Below are 6,131 nucleotides of genomic sequence, written 5' to 3'. Positions count from 1 at the left end.
ACTTGTCAGACAGACCTTCAAAGAGTTCGAGGATCCCAAGAGTCCCAGGAAACATGTGCCCACTCTTCCTTCTTTGTTTCAAAGCCCCTCTTCCACTGTTGTCTGTGGCTACATTTTCTTGTCTGTGGGGCAGGATGTAGCTTGGGAGGCTCAGGCAGCTGAAGGCTGGAATCAGAAGAGACATTCCTGACTCCACACACCCACTGTTCCTTCCCCTTCTTTAGGTGTCAGAACTCTGGGGGACCAAATCCTGGGCTAGCGTTTCTGGCCTTGCCTAAAACCCTCTGTGTCGTTCAAACAAACAATAATCGTTGTTGTGTAAGTGACATAAGTCAAGCCAGAAACATGCAACCCAGAGAAGTATATTTTACGTTTTGATTTCTTCTTTCCTTTTGGCAAAAACTTGTTCCCATCCCTGCTGGGGCAGATATAAAGTGCTCTTAGTGTGGAGTGGAAAGGGGCCATTCTGCTTTAGCCTGGTGCCTGTCCTGGATGCCCCCTGGTTCCAAAGACACCTCCCCGTGGGAAAGCAGTGTGGGTCGGCCCAGGCTTGCACAAACGAGGTGCTCCAGCTCCCACGCTGGCTCCCAGATCAGCCAGATGATTTTCAGCCAGGGCCAGATCTCCTTAGCACAGAGTGACTGGACTGCAGATTTGATAAGACCTCACTGCATCGCACAGTGCATAGAGCCCTGTGTCTGAGGTTGAGGTAAGGCTGAATTGAAGGAATACTTTCTGACTAGTAGAAATCACATGTACTATTGAACAGATTATGAAATTGGTATCATTTGTGACATCATCTTTTCCCAGGCTGGGAAAATTCGTTATTTTAAATTTCTCCCTTTCCTTTATGTTGTAGATAGAAGTGGTCACCAAATCCAATATTACAAACAACCCCTCTGAGTGATTCCTTTCCTTTTCATGCCCTGCCATCTCCAAACACCACCCATCGTCTGGGATGCAGCTGGGAGGAAGGTGAGCATGGGATCTGGAGAAAGACATTCCAGATGTACATGTTGGCTTTGTCGTGTGACTTGGACAAACTAAACTTTCTGTCCCTCAAGTTATTATTATAAAATGGGATTGAAAATACTTCTTACTTTGCAGGGCTATTGTGAAGATTAAATGAAATAACATTTATAAAAATGTTAAGGGGAGACCTTCAAGATGGCAGACGAGTAAGACGTGGAGCTTACCTTCCTCTTCACAAATACATCAAAAATATATCTACATGTGGAACAACTCCTACAAACACCTACTGAACACTGGCAGAAAACCTGAGGCTTCCCAAAAGGCAAGAAAATCCCCACGTACCTAGATAGGGCAAAAGAAAAAAGAAAAAACAGAGACAAAAGAATAGGGACAGGACCTGCACCTCTGGGAGGGAGCTGTGAAGGAGGAAAAGTTTCCACACACTAGGAAGCCACTTCACTGGTGGAGACGGGGGTGGGCTGGGGGGAAGCTTTGGAGCCACGAAGGACAGCACAGCAACAGGGGTGCAGAGGGCAAAGCAGAGAGATTCCCACACAGAGGATCAGTGCCGACCAGCACTCACCATCCCGAGAGGCTTGTCTGCTCACCTGCAGGGGCGGGTGGGAGCTGGGAGCTGAGGCTCGGGCTTCAGAGATTAGATCCCAGGGAGAAGACTGGGGTTGGCTGAGTGAACACAGCCTGAAGGGGGCTAGTGCACCACAGCTAGCTGGGAGGGAGTCTGGGAAAAATTCTGGACCTGCTGGAGAGGCAAGAGACCATTGTCTTGGGGTGTATGAAAAGAGGGGATTCCTACTCTGTGTGCCCAAAGATGGCAGAGTACCACTTAAGCGAGCTCCAGAGACAGGCGCAAGCCGCGGCTACCATCTCGGACCACAGAGAAGGACATGGACCGCTAACACTGCTGTTGCTGCCACCAAGAACGCTGTGTGCAAGCGCAGGTCACTACCCACACCTCCCTGGGAAACTGTGCAGCCCGCCGCTGCCAGGGTCCCATGATCCAGGGACAACTTCCCCAGGAGAAGTTGCACCTCAGGCTGTTGCAATGTCATGCTGGCCTCTGCCGCCACAGGTTCCCCCCGCATTCCAATTGTGACTACCGTACCCCTCCTTCTCCCCGGCCTGAGTGAGCAAAAGAGCCATAATCAGCCACTGTTTTAACCCCGTCCTGTCTGGGTGGGGAAGAGATGCCTGGGGGTGGCCTACATGCAGAGGTGAGGCCCAAACCAAAGCGGAACCCTAGTAGCTGTGCAAACAAAGAAGAGAAAGGGAAAATTCTCTGTGCAGCCTCAGGAGCAGTGGATTAAATCCTCGCAATCAACTTGATAAACCCTGCATCTATGGAATACCTGAAGAGACAACAGATGTTCCCAAAATTGAGGCAGTGGACTTTGGGAGCAACTGCAGACTTGCGATTTGCTTTCTGCGTCTCATATGCTTTTGGTTTTATGTTTATCTTAGTTTAGTTTTTAGTGCTTGTTATCATTGGTGGATTTGTTTATTGGTATGGTTGCTATCTTCCCATTAAAAAAAACTTTTTTATTATTATTATTCCTTTTTTCTCTTTTTGTGAGTGTGTGTGTGTGAGTTTCTTAGTGTGATTTTGTCTGTTTAGGTTTGCTTTTACCATTTGTCCTAGGGTTCTGTCTGTTTGGGTTTCTTTTCTTTGTTTAGTTTTTGTTATTGAGGTTTTGTTTGATTTTCTTTTTTTTTGCGGAACGCGGGCCTCTCACTGTTGTGGCCTCTCCTATTGGCTCCGGACGCGCAGGCTCAGCGGCCATGGCTCACGGGCCCAGCCGCTCCGCGGCATGTGGGATCTTCCCAGACCAGGGCACGAACCCATGTCCCCTGCAACAGCAGGGGGATTCTCAACCACTGTGCCACCAGGGAAGCCCTGATTTTCTTTTTATGAGTGTGTGTGTATTTTTCTTTGTGTGATTTTGTGTGTTTAGTTTTGCTTTTACTATTTGTTTTGGGCTTCTATCTGTTCTTTTTTTTTTCTTTCTTTTCTTCCTTTTCTTCTGAGCTGTGTGGCCGGCAAGGCCTTGGTGCTCCAGCCACATGTCGGGCCTGCGCCTCTGAGGTGGGAGAGCTGAGTCAAGAACATTGGACCACCAGAAACCTCAGAGCCCCACGTAGTATCACTCGGTGAGAGCTCTCCCAGAGATCTCCGTCTCAACACTAACACCCAGCTCCACACAATGGCCAGCAAGCTCCTGTGCTGGATGCCCTATGCCAAACAACTAGCAAGACAGGAACACAACCCCACCCATTAGCAGAGAGGCTGCCTAAAGCCATACTAAGTTCACAGACACCCCAAAACACACCACCGGATGCAGCCCTGCCCACCAGAAAGACAAGATACAGTCCCACCCACCAGACCACAGGCACCAGTCCCCTCCACCAGAAAGACTACACAAGCCACAGAACCAACTTCACCCACTGCGAGCAGACACCATAAATAACGGGAACTACAAAGCTGCAGCCTGTGAAAAGGGGACCCCAAGCACAATAAGTTAAGCAAAATGAGAAGACAGAGAAGTATGCAGCAGATAAAGGAGCAAGGTACAAACCCACCAGAGCAAACAAATGAAGAGGAAAGAGGCAGTCTACCTGAAAAAGATTTCAGAGTAATGATAGTAAAGATGATCCAAATCTCAGAAATAGAATGGAGAAAATACAAGAAATGTTTAACAAGGACCTAGAAGACCTAAAGAGCAAACAAACAATGATGAGCAACACAATAAATGAAATTAAAAACACAATAGAAGGAATCAATAGCAGAATAACTGAGGCAGAAGAACAGATAAGTGACCTGGAAGATAAAATAGTGTAAATAACTACCACAGAGCAGAATAAAGAAAAAAGAAAGAAAAGAATTGAGGACAGTCTCAGAGACCTCTGGGACAACATTAAATGCACCAACATTCGAATTATAGGGGTCCCAGAAGATGAAGAGAAAGAGAAAGGGTCTGAGAAAATATTTGAATAGATTATACTCAAAAACTTCTCTAACATGGGAAAGGAAACAACCACCCGAGTCCAGGAAGGACAAAGAGTCCCATACAGGATAAATCCAAGCAGAAACATGCCAGGACACATATTACTCAAACTATCAAAAATTTTAAAAAAAGAAAAAATATTAAAAGCAACAAATAACATACAAGGGAATCCCCATAAAGTTAACAGCTGATCTTTCAGCAGAAACTCTGCAAGTCTCCTCTATTTACAATAGCCAGGATATGGAAGCAACCTAAGTGTCCATTGCAGACGAATGGATAAAAAAGATGTGACACATATATACAATGGAATATTACTCAGCCATAAAAAGGAATGAAATTGAGTTATTTGTAGTGAGGTGGATGGACCTAGTCTGTCATACAGAGTGAAGTAAGTCAGAAAGAGAAAAACAAATACCATATGCTAACACATATATATGGAATCTAAAAAAAAAAAAAGGTTCTGAAGAACCTAGGGGCAGGACAAATAAATAAAGACATAGAATTAGAGAATGGACATGAGGACATGGGGAGGGGGAATGATAAGCTGGGACGAAGTGAGAAAGTGGCATAGACTTATATATACTACCAAGTGTGAAATAGATAGCTAGTGGGAAGCAGCTGCATAGCACAGGGAGATCAGCTCGGTGCTTTGTGACCACCTAGAGGGATGGGATAGAGAGGGGAGGAGGGAGATGCAAGAGGGAGGAGATATGGGGATATATGTATATGTACAGCTGATTCGATTTGTTATAAAGCAGAAATTAACACACCATTGTAAAGCAATTATACTCCAATAAAGATGTTAACAACAACAACAAAAAAGAAATTCTGCAAGCCAAAAGGGAGTGGCAGGACATATTTAAAGTGATGAAAGGGAATAAACTACAACCAAGATTACTCTACCAAGCAAGGATCTCAGTCAGATTTCACAGAGAAATTAAAACCTTTACAGACAAGCAAAAATTAAGAGAATTCAGCACCTCCAAACCAGCTTTACAACAAATGCTAAAGGACCTTCTCTATGCAGGAAAGACAAGAGAAAGAAAAGGCCTACAAAAACAAACCCAAAATAATTAAGAAAATGGTAAAAGGAACATACATATTGATAAGTGATAAATGTAAATGGATTAAATGCTCCAACCAAAAGACACAGACTGGCTGAATGGATACAAAAACAAGACCCATATATATGCTGTCTACAAGAGACCCACTTTAGACCTAAGGATACATACAGACTGAAAGTGAGGAGATGGAAAAAGATACTCCATGCAAATGGAAATCAAAAGAAACCTGGAGTAGCAATAGTCATATCAGACAAAATAGACTTGAAAATAAAGACTAAAACAAGAGACTAAGAAGGACAATACATAATGATCAAGGGATCAATCCAAGAAGAAAATATAACAATTGTAAATATTTATGCACCCAACATAGGAGCGCCTCAATACATAAGGCAAAGGCTAACAGCCATAAAAGGGGAAATTGACAGTAACACAATAATAGTAGGGGACTTTAACACCCCACTTGCACCAATGGACAGATCATCCAAAATGAAAATAAATAAGGAAACACAAGCTTTAAATGACACATTAGACCAGATGGACTTAACTGATATTTATAGGACATTCCATCCAAAAACAACAGAATACACTTTCTTCTCAAGTGTACATGGAACATTCTCCAGGATAGATCATATCTTGGGTCACATATCAAGCCTCGGTAAATTTAAAAAAATTGAAATCATATCAAGTATCTTATCCAACCACAATGCTAGGAGACTACATATCAATTACAGGAAAAAACCTGTATAAAACACAAACACATGGAGGCTAAACAAAACGCTACTAAATAACCAAGAGATTACTGAGGAAATCAAAGAGGAAATCAAAAAATACCTAGAAACAAATGACGATGAAAACCCGACGACCCAAAACCTATGGGATGCAGCAAAAGCAGTTCTAAGAAGGAAGGTTATAAAAATACAATCCTACCTCAAGAAACAAGAAAAATCTCAAATAATCAACCTAACTTACACCTAAAGCAATTAGAGAAAGAAGAACAAAACAAACCCAAAGATAGCAGAACAAATCATAAAGGTCAGATGAGAAATAAATGAAAAAGAAGTGAAGGAAACAATAG

Source organism: Orcinus orca, chromosome 6 (assembly GCF_937001465.1).
Source record: "Orcinus orca chromosome 6, mOrcOrc1.1, whole genome shotgun sequence".
Lineage (NCBI taxonomy): Eukaryota > Metazoa > Chordata > Mammalia > Artiodactyla > Delphinidae > Orcinus > Orcinus orca.
This window is presented reverse-complemented; position numbering follows the sequence as displayed.